Genomic DNA, 11,187 nt, shown 5'->3' with positions numbered 1-11,187 from the left:
GGCGAGTGGGCGGAGCTGGGGCGCTCTTTCAGAGGGTCGCTGCAGACTCGATGGGCCGAATTGCCTCCTTCACACTGTAGTAATTCTGTGGTTCAGTGAAATGGTAGTTTGCAGAAAGTGTGAGTTTGAGGGGCTGAGTGACAGAGTAATAACAAACAAGCTGCAGGCAATGACTGCAAATTGAATCTCTCATTGGGACAAACACACAGCTACAAAGGTGATTGGTTGAGCCGGAGGGCGCAGGGCCACTTGCAGCCACACACACAGTCCCCCCAACACGGACTCTATAGGAGGTTTTGCTCCACATGTGATGACAGTGAAATGGGGAATACTCCCATTGATTCTCAATGCGGAATTGCTGCGAAGATCTGCGCATGCCCGGTGAACCACGCCCCAGAGACGTCACTCTGAGATTAAGCGCATGCGCAGCCCCTCCACCACACACTCTCCATTTGGTCAGTGAGTGGAATCGCTTTGTTGAAACTGAGTTAAATGTCAATGTCAGGGCCCAGGTCAGCGAGGAAACAGCGTTCTCATTGCAGCAGCACATCCATCTGGGAGTGTGAGCAAAGAGGCTCAGAGATCATTACTGACTCGGGGGGAGTTCAGGGAGAATCGGGCGCTGTTTGCAAGAGGCGCAGCGGAGCACGATCATGTTCCGGGACTTGGGGTGAGCGGGGGGGGGGGGGGGCGGGGGGGAGGGAGAGCTCTTTCTGGGCCTGGCTTATTTGTCTGATTCTGGGTTAGGATTCGTGGAGTATTTTCTTTCTTTTACTGATTATCAGTTGAAAGAATGGATTGATCTATCATTGGTCTCATCTGACCCTAACTTACATGAAATTTGTTTTCTTCTTCCTAGTTCAACAGATGAAAAGATGAGTTCCAAGATGATTATGATGATTCCTCAGCAACGTGAATGTGCAGCCGTCTCCTTCTAACTGACTGTAAGTACAATATTAATCCAACATTGCAGAGACACAGACACAACATCAGCTCCACCGTCACTGAGCAGAAGTAGTCAGATTCGCAGAGACCTCAAGTCCCAGATGAACATGTCCAATCCAACAGTCCTCTTTATCCAATTGAAGAATTTCAAGTAAATCTGGACTTCTGGAGAAAATGTAAATATTATTTACAGATACACGAGAGGACAGGTGGCATAATTTTTCACAATTCACCCCTACTCTCTCATGGAATGTTGGATCAACTTTTGACAACAGCGTTTCATCTGTAAAGTAATCAGTATAGTATTAATTAGGCTATAGATTCAGCAATCAATGTGCAAGTATCCATTGGCACTTTTTTGTAACTTTCTTAGTTTAAAATATATCAGAAGCAAAACACTTGAATAAGGCATTAACAGAAAAATGATACGTTGAAATAGTTCTCCAAAGGGACACTTATCAAATTGTAAGGCCATCCTTCATTCTCACAAGTTGTGAACCTTTGATACAAGTGGAAGGTCGGATAGTACAGCTTATTGAAAAGGGCCGAATTAATCATAAACTTCTACCGAGACACCTCCCAAAACAAAATATTAAATTCCAATCCAAATATCTCACACAATCTCAGATATAATGGTACAGTGTCATTCTCATGAAACAGACATGGCAATAGATCATTTAACATATCAATGTTATCACTAAAAGTAATAATGGAGGATCAATACTGAACAGAATGTTCACCCTTAACTCACAAAACAGATATTGACAAGTACAGAAAACACAGTAACATCATGCACATCAGAGAGGTGGACAGACTGAGATTACCTGTCCTCTCGTGTATCTGTAAATAATATTACAGATGGAGATTAAACCCAGAATCCCATAACAGAGACAGACAGCTACAAATGCAAGCACAGAGACAGGAGTTAGAGAATCAAATTAATTTTTCCCCTCACTTATAACAGAGACAGACAGCTACCGTGGAAAACACACTCTCACACATTCAGACACCAACAACTAAGCAAGAAGCAGTAAAATATGCCATATATCATAAATAGACAGTGAGGGTAAAACACACACGCGCGTTTTCTTATGCACATGCTCACTGACAAGTAACTCAGCAGGAAGCACTATATATGCAGTGCATATCACAGGGACTCTCACACCATTAACTGAGCATTAAGCAGTAAAATATGTCATATCGCACACATAAACAGAGAGGTTTATACACACTCACTCACACTCTGTCTCTCATACACTCTCACACACCCACGCACTGTCTCTCCCACACACTCACAAATCAATAACTGAGCAGTAATCAAGAATATATTAATTGTATATCACAGAGAGACTGTGAGGTTAATACACACTCACTCACACACACTCTCTCACACACACACACACTCTCCCTCTGATACACACACCAGTCACTGAGCAGTAATCAATTAAATATGTGATATATACCACAGAGATACAGTGAGGGTAAAACATGCACTCACTCTCTCACTCACACGCTCTCACTCAGTCAGACAGCAGTAACTGAGCAGTAAGCTGTAAAATATGTGTTATGCATCATGGACAGTGAGGGTAAAGCGCACACACTCACATATTTTAACTCTCACACACACTCACGCTCTCTCTCTCACACTCTTGTTCCTTCTCTCACAGACTCTCTCTCACACACACACACATACACACCAGTCATTGAGCAGTAAGCAGTTAAATATGCGTTTTATATCGCAGAGGGACAGTGGGGGTAAAACACACATTCGCACACCAGTAACTGAGCAGTAAAATATGTGTTTTTTATCACCGAGACAATGAAGGTAAAACACACACACTCACGCAGACTATTTCTCACACTCAGACACTCCCAAACACACAGTGGCACATTCTCTCACACACACACTCTCATATTCACATACTCTCATATTCACATACTCTCACAACAGTAACTGAGCAGTGAGCAGTAAAATATGCATCATATATCACAGAGACAGTGATGGTCAAATAGATTCTCACTCTCTCTCACACACTCACCACACACCCCAGTAACTGAGCAGCAACAGCAAAATATGTGTTATATATCAAAAAGAGACAATGAGGGTTAAATACACATAGGCTCACTCGCTCGCACACCCACTCTCTCTCACGCTCGCTCACTCTCTCTCACGCACACCCACTCTCTCACACACACACACCCACACTCTCTCATGCGTGCCCATCCTCTCTCACGCACACCCACTCCCTCTCACGCACACCCGCTCTCTCTCGCCCACACCCGCTCTCTCTCGCGCACACCCGCTCTCTCTCGCGCACACCCGCTCTCTCTCGCGCACACCCGCTCTCTCTCGCGCACACCCGCTCTCTCTCGCGCACACCCGCTCTCTCTCGCGCACACCCGCTCTCTCTCGCGCACACCCGCTCTCTCTCGCGCACACCCGCTCTCTCTCGCGCACACCCGCTCTCTCTCGCGCACACCCGCTCTCTCTCGCGCACACCCGCTCTCTCTCGCGCACACCCGCTCTCTCTCGCGCACACCCGCTCTCTCTCGCGCACACCCGCTCTCTCTCGCGCACACCCGCTCTCTCTCGCGCACGCACGCCCGCTCTCTCTCGCGCACGCACGCCCGCTCTCTCTCGCGCACGCACACCCGCTCTCTCTCGCGCACGCACGCCCACTCTCTCTCGCGCACGCACGCCCAATCTCTCTCACACACACACGCCCACTCTCTCTCACACACGCACGCCCACTCCCCTCTTGCACACACACCAACTCTCTCTCACGCACACCCACTCTCAAACATATCAGTAACTGAGCAGCATAAACTAATATATGCCTTATGTATCTCCGAGACAATGAGGAGAAAAATTCTTCGAAGTGCAGGGTCGGATTAGGACAAGTCAGCATGGATTTAGTAAGGGGAGGTCGTGCCTCGCAAACCTGTTAGAGTTCTTTGAAGAGATAACAAATAGGTTAGACCAAGGAGAGCCAATGGATGTTATCTATCTTGACTTCCAAAAGGCCTTAGATAAGGTGCCTCACGGGAGACTGCTGAGTAAAATAAAGGCCCATGGTATTCGAGGCAAGGTACTAACATGGATTGATGATTGGCTGTCAGGCAGAAGGCAGAGAGTTGAGATAAAAGGTTCTTTTTCGGAATGGCAACCAGTGACGAGTGGTGTCCCGCAGGGTTCAGTGTTGGGGCCACAGCTGTTTTCTTTATATATTAACGATCTAGATGACGGGACTGGGGGCATTCTGGCTAAGTTTGCCGATGATACAAAGATAGGTGGAGGGGAGGTAGTATGGAGGAGGTGGGGAGGCTGCAGAAAGATTTAGACAGTTTAGGAGAGTGGTCCAAGAAATGGCTGATGAAATTCAATGTGGCAAGTGCGAGGTCTTGCACTTTGGAAAAAAGAATAGAGGCATGGACTATTTTCTAAACGGTGACAAAATTCATAATGCTGAAGTGCAAAGGGACTTGGGAGTCCTGGTCCAGGATTCGCTAAAGGTAAACTTGCAGGTTGAGTCCGTAATTAAGAAAGCAAATGCAATGTTGTCATTCATGCAAATGCAATGTCGTCTTTTAAAATCTTTCCTACTTCAAGACTGTGACAAAAACAACTTTACACCTTGGTTTTGATAAAACTAACTTTGTCTTTATTGACCAAAGTCTGCATGCAGATGGCTACAGGTTAGAGAGAGAGAGAGCTGTTAAGGTAAACCTGCTCATTCTTTCTCAAGCTCGCAAAGACATGGAGAAAACGTTCAATATTTATACAAAAGCTGTATCATTTTACAAAAACAGACCTTGTTCAAAAATGTCAATACAGTCATAACTTCTGATCAAACATGTTGTCATGGAAAGACCCTGACTCGGCTTATTTGCAGTATTTTGTCTTTAGAGGGTTTAAGACGTGGTCCTATTTTGTTTTTACCTCTGCCCTCATGATGCCTTGACGCAGATGAACCTAGGACATGAGGAGGTTGTGTTATTAGGACATTCCTAGATCGTGGCTTTGTTATCAGGTTTTAATAAGGTCAGGCACTATTTTCCCTCTTCTGGCCTTGTATGATACAATTATGTGGATTCTTAGCTTTGTCTAGTTTGTCAGGGTCTGATCTTGGCACTTAGCTGACACAGCTGTCCTACACTTGTTACATAAATTGGCTATTTTTCCCATCATGCTATTGCTGAGTTTGTACACTTTCACATCAAGAGGCTTGGAATATAAAAGCAGGGATGTACGTCTGAAGCTTTATAAAGCATTAGTTAGGCCCCATTTAGAATACTGTGAGCAATTTTGGGCCCCACACCTCAGGAAGGACATACTGGCGCTGGAGAAGGTCCAGCGGAGATTCACACGGATGATCCCAGGAATGGTAGGCCTAACATACGATGAACGTCTGAGGATCCTGGGATTATATTCATTGGAGTTTAGGAGGTTGAGGGGAGATCTAATAAAAACTTACAAGATAATGAATGGCTTAGATAGGGTGGATGTAAAGAAGTTGTTTCCATTAGCAGGGGAGACTAGGACCCGGGGGCACAGCCTTAGAATAAAAGGGAGTCACTTTAGAACAGAGGTGAGGAGAAATGTCTTCAGTCAGAGAGTGGTGGGTCTGTGGAATTCATTGCCACAGAGGGCGGTGGAGGCTGGGACGTTGAGTGTCTTTAAGACAGAAGTTGATCAATTCTTGATTTCTCGAGGAATTAAGGGCTAAGGAGAGAGAGCGGGTAAATGGAGTTGAAATCAGCCATGATTGAATGGTGGAGTGGACTCGATGGGCCGAATGGCCTTACTTCCGCTCCTATGTCTTATGGTCTTAAAACTGACACCCACACACACTCTTCTGCTCGCACTCTCTCTCTCACACACACACACCGTCAACTGAATATTACAAGGTTTTAGACATCACTGAGAATCTCACACACACTCTCTCACTCACGCACACACTCTTAAACCATTAACTGAGCAGTAAGCAGTAAAATATATGTTATGTACCATAGAGTGACAGTGAGGATAAAGCACCCACTCATACACACACACTCTCACACACACACCAGTGAGCATCATATATCACGGAGAAACAATGAGGACAAATCACACCTTCACACTCTCCATACAGGCACTATCTCTCACACACACTCATGCTCTCTCACACACCAGTCACTGAGCAGTAAGCAGTTAAATATGCATTGTATGTCTCAGGGGGATAGTGAGGGTAAAACACACTCTCGCCACTCTCACATACTCACACACTCCAGCAACTGAGCAGGGAGCAGCAAAATATGTTGTATATGATAGACAGACAGTCAGGGTAAAACACACACTCGCACACTCTCCAACACCTGTTACTAAGCAGTAAAATGTGTTATATATCACAGAGATGATGTGGAGATGCTGCCGTTGGACTACGGTGAGCACAGTAAGAAGTCTTACAACACCAGGTTAAAGTCCAAAAGGTTTGTTTCGAAGCACCACCTGTGGGACTTGAACCTGGTGTTGTTAGAACATAGAACAGTACAGCACAGAACAGGCCCTTCGGCCCTCGATGTTGTGCCGGGCTTTGTCCGAAACCAAGATCAAACTATCCCACTCCCTGTCATTCTGGTGTGCTCCATGTGCCTATCCAATAACCGCTTGAAAGTTCCTAAATGTCCGACTCCACTATCACAGCACGCAGTCCATTCCACACTCTAACCACTCTCTGAGTAAAGAAACTACCTCGGACATCCCTCCTATATCTCCCACCCCAAACCTTATAGTTATGCCCCCTTGTAACAGCTACATCCTCCCGAGGAAATAGTCTCAGAACGTCCGCTCTATCTATCTCCCTCATCATCTTATAAACCTCTATTAAGTCGCCTCTCATCCTCCTTCACTCCTATGAGAAAAGCTCTAGATCCATCAACCTTTCCTCATAAGACCTACCCTCCAATCCAGGCAGTATCCTGGTAAATCTCCTCTGCACCCTTTCCAATACTTCCACATCCTTCCTATAATAAGGTGACCAGAACTGCATACAATACTCCAAATGTGGTCTCATCAGGGTCGTGTAAATTGCAGCATAACCCCACGGCTCTTAAACACAAGCCCCTGTTAATAAACACTAACACGCTATAGATCTTCTTCACGGCTCTGTCCACTTGAGTGGCAACCTTCAGAGATCTGTGGACATGAACCCCAAGATCTCTCTGTTCCTCCACATTCCTCTGAACCCTGCCGTTGACCCTGTAATCCGCATTCAAATTTGTCCGACCAAAATGAATCACCTCGCACTTATCAGGGGTTAAACTCCATCTGCCAATTTGCGGCCCAGCTCTGCATCTTATCAATGTCTCTTTGCAGCCTACAACAGCCCTCCACCTCATCCACTACTCCATCAATCTTGGTGTCATCAGCAAATTTACTGACCCACCCTTCAGCCCCCTCCTCCAAGTCATTGATAAAAATCACAAATAGCAGAGGACCCAGCACTGCTCTCTGTGGTACACCGCTGGTAACTGGTCTCCAGTCTGAAAATTTTCCATCCACCACCACCCTCTGTCTTCTATGTGATAGCCAGTTACTTATCGAATTGGCCAAATTTCCCTCGATCCCATACCTCCTTACTTTCTTCATGAGCTGACCATGGGGAACCTCATCAAAAACCTTACTGAAATCCATGTATAGTACATCAACTGCTCTACTTTCATCTGCACACTTCGCTCCTCAAAGAATTCAATCAAATTTGTGAGGCAAGACCCTTCACGAATCCTTGTTGACAATCCCGGATTAAGCTGCATCTTTCCACATGGTCATTAATCCTATCCCTCAGGACACTTGCCATGAACTTATCGACCACCGAGGGCAGCACGATGGCACAGTGGTTAGCATTGCTGCCTACGGCGCTGAGGACCCGGGTTCGAATCCTGGCCCTGGGTCACTGTCCGTGTGGAGTTTGCGCATTCTCCCAGTGTCTGCGGGGGTTTCACCCCCACAACCCAAAGATGTGCAAGTTAGGTGGATTGGACAAGCTAAATTGCCCCTTAATTGGGCAATCTTTCCAAATGGTCATTAAACCTATCCCTCAGGACCCTTTCTACTAACCTACCGACCACCGAAGTAAGACTAACCGCCCTATAATTACTAGGGTCATTCCTATTGCCTTTTTTGAACAGAGGAACAACATTCGCCACTCTCCGGTCCTCTGGCACTATCCCCGTGGACAGTGAGGACCCAAAGATCAAAGCCAAAGGCTCTGCAATCTCATCCCATGCCTCCCAAAGAAACCGAGGATATTTCCCATCTGGCTCAGGGGACATGTTGCCCCTCAGATTTTTCAAAATTCCGCATAAATCTTCCCTCAGAACATCTACCTCCTCCAGCCTACCCGCCTGTCTCACACACTCATCCTCAAAAACATAGCCCCTCTCTTTGGTGAACACTGAAGAAAAGTATTCATTCAACGCCTCTCCTGTCTCTTCTGATGCCACACAGAAGTTCCCACTACTGTCCTTGACCGGCCCTAACCTCACCCTGGTCATTCTTTTATTTCTCACATAAGAGGAAAAAGCCTTGGGGTTTTCATTGATCCGACCCGCCAAGGACTTCTCATGCCCCCTCCTAGCTCTCCTAAGCCCTTTTTTAAGCTCATTCCTTGCTACTTTCTAACCCTCAAGCGACCCTACTGAACCTTGTTTTCTCATCCTTACATACGCTTCCTTTTTCCTCTTGACATGACATTCAACCTCTTTTGTGAACCATGGTCCCCTCACACGGGCATTTGCTCCCTGCCAGACAGGGACATACCTATCAAGGACACGCAGTATTTGTTCCTTGACCAAGCTCCACTTTTCATTTGTGCTTTTCCCTGACAGTTTCTGTTCCCATCTAATGCTTCCGAATTCTTGCCTAATCGCATCATCATTACCCCTCCCACAATTATTATTATTTTTTTTAAAATAATTTTTATTAAAGGTTTTCATAAAATATCAATAACAAAATGAAAAAGAAACCCAACAGGGTTAAGTACAAAACACAGTCCAGAAAAACAACCCTCCATATCCCCCTCCCGCCCTGTACATAAATAATAAATTAACATTGACACCCTGACTTAATACAACAAGTATATCCAACCCCTCAGACCCTCCAGTGTAAATAACAAAAACAAAAAAAATAAAGTGAACCCCCCCCCCCCCCCCCCCGCCCGAGTTGCTGCTGCCATTAACCAATGTCTACCGCTCTGCCAGGAAGTCTAAGAACGGTTGCCACTGCCTAAAGAACCCTTGTACCGACCCTCTCAAAGCAAATTTCACCCTCTCCAACTTAATAAACCCCGCTATATCGTTGATCCAGGATTCCACGCTTGGCCGCCTCGCATCCTTCCACTGAAGAAGAATCCTTCGCCGGGCTACCAGGGATGCAAAGGCCAGAATTCCGGCCTCTTTCGCCTCCTCTGCCCCCAAATTTTGAGGGCAGCCACCACCACCGGGCTCGTGGTATACCTCCTTGGAGGGAGCGGCAGCGGTGCCGTTGCCAGCGCCCCCAGTCTCGTACCCACACAAGATGCCGTCTCCAGCCTCTTCCATGCGGCCCCCTCCCCCTCCATCACCGACTTGCGCACCATCGTCGCATTGGCGGCCCAGTAGTATCCACAGAGGTTGGGCATCACCAGTGCCCCCCTATCTCTCCTCCGCTCCAGGAACACCCTTCTCACCCTCTGGGTCCGTCGCGCCCACACAAACCCCATTATACACCTGTTAACCCGCCTGAAAAAGCCTTCGGGATAAACACGGGGAGGCACTGGAACAGGAATAAAAACCTTGGGAGCACCGTCATTTTGATTGACTGCACCCTACCCGCCAAGGACAGCGGCAACGCGTCCCACCTCTTGAACTCCTCCTCCATTTGCTCCACCAGCCTTGTAAAATTAAGCCTATACAGGGCCCCCCAGCTTCTGGCCACCTGGACTCCCAGATACATGAAGCTCCTCTCCGCCTTTTTAAGTGGGAGCTCGCCAATCCCCCTCTCCTGGTCCCCTGGATGAACTACGAACAGCTCGCTCTTCCCCATGTTGAGGATGTACCCCGAAAAGTCCCTGAATTTCCTAAGAATCCTCATTACTTCTGGCATTCCTCCCACCGGGTCCACCACATACAGCAGCAGGTCGTCCGCATAAAGTGACACCCTATGCTCCTCCCCACCACGCACCAACCCCCTCCAGTTCCTTGACTCCCTCAGTGCCATGGCCAGGGGTTCAATCGCCAGTGCGAAGAGCAGGGGGGATAGGGGACACCCCTGTCTCATCCCTCGGTGCAACCGAAAGTACTCGGACCTCTTCCTGTTTGTGGCCACACTCGCCATCGGGACCTCATACAACAGCCTAACCCACCTGACAAACCCCTCCCCAAACCCAAACCTCTTCAGCACCTCCCACAGATACCCCCACTCTACCCTATCGAAGGCTTTCTCAGCGTCCATCGCGACCACTATTTCCGCCTCCCACTCCCTCGCCGGCATCATGATAACGTTCAAAAGCCTCCGCACATTTGCGTTCAACTGCCTCCCCTTCACAAACCCCATCTGGTCTTCGTGGATGATCTGCGGCACACAATCCTCAAGGCTAAGACCTACGCCAGCACCTTGGCATCTACATTTAGCAAGGAAATCGGTCTGTAAGACCCACACTGCAGGGGATCCTTGTCCCGCTTCAGGATCAAGGAGATCAGTGCCCGGGACATCGACGGGGGCAAAGCCCCCTCCTCCCTTGCCTCATTGAAGGTCCTAACTAACAGCGGGCCCAACAGGTCCAGATATGTTTTCAAGAATTGGACCGGGAAACCGTCCGGCCCCGGTTCCTACCTTGCCTGCAAGCTTCCTATCCCTTTGATCAGCTCCTCCAGCCCAATTGGGGCCCCAAATCCCGCCACCAGTCCCTCTTCCACCTTTGGAAACCTCAATTGTTCCAGGAAGCGGCCCATCCCTCCCTCCTCCCGTGGGCTCGGATCGGTACAATTCCTAGTAGAAGTCCCTGAAGACCCCATTGAAGCCAGCTCCACTCCGCGCCCCCCCCCGTCCTTAACTTAGCTGCGTCCTGCTTCTGAAGCTGATGTGCCAGCATCCGGCTTGCCTTTTCCCCATACTCGTAAATCGCCCCCTGGGCCTTCCTCCACTGCACCTCCGCCTTCCTGGTGGTCACCAGGTCGAATTTGGCCTGGAGGCTGCGCCTCTTCCTCAACAATCCTTCCTCGGGC

General features: G+C 47.9%; 1 long non-coding RNA gene across 1 annotated transcript in view; it reads left to right on the top strand.

The window, feature by feature from the left end:
- Positions 1-863: 863 nt before the first annotated feature.
- LOC140400023 (uncharacterized) overlaps positions 864-11,187 on the top strand; it is a 67,147-nt gene continuing 56,823 nt past the window's right edge. The window contains exon 1 of the long non-coding RNA XR_011937980.1: positions 864-944. This is a non-coding gene — a long non-coding RNA (uncharacterized lncRNA). The remainder of the gene's footprint in view (positions 945-11,187) is intronic.

The sequence above is a fragment of the Scyliorhinus torazame genome, chromosome 24 (assembly GCF_047496885.1).
Source record: "Scyliorhinus torazame isolate Kashiwa2021f chromosome 24, sScyTor2.1, whole genome shotgun sequence".
Classification (NCBI taxonomy): Eukaryota; Metazoa; Chordata; class Chondrichthyes; order Carcharhiniformes; family Scyliorhinidae; genus Scyliorhinus; species Scyliorhinus torazame.
The sequence above is the reverse complement of the archived record's forward strand: the minus strand, read 5'-3'. Positions and strand labels throughout refer to the sequence as shown.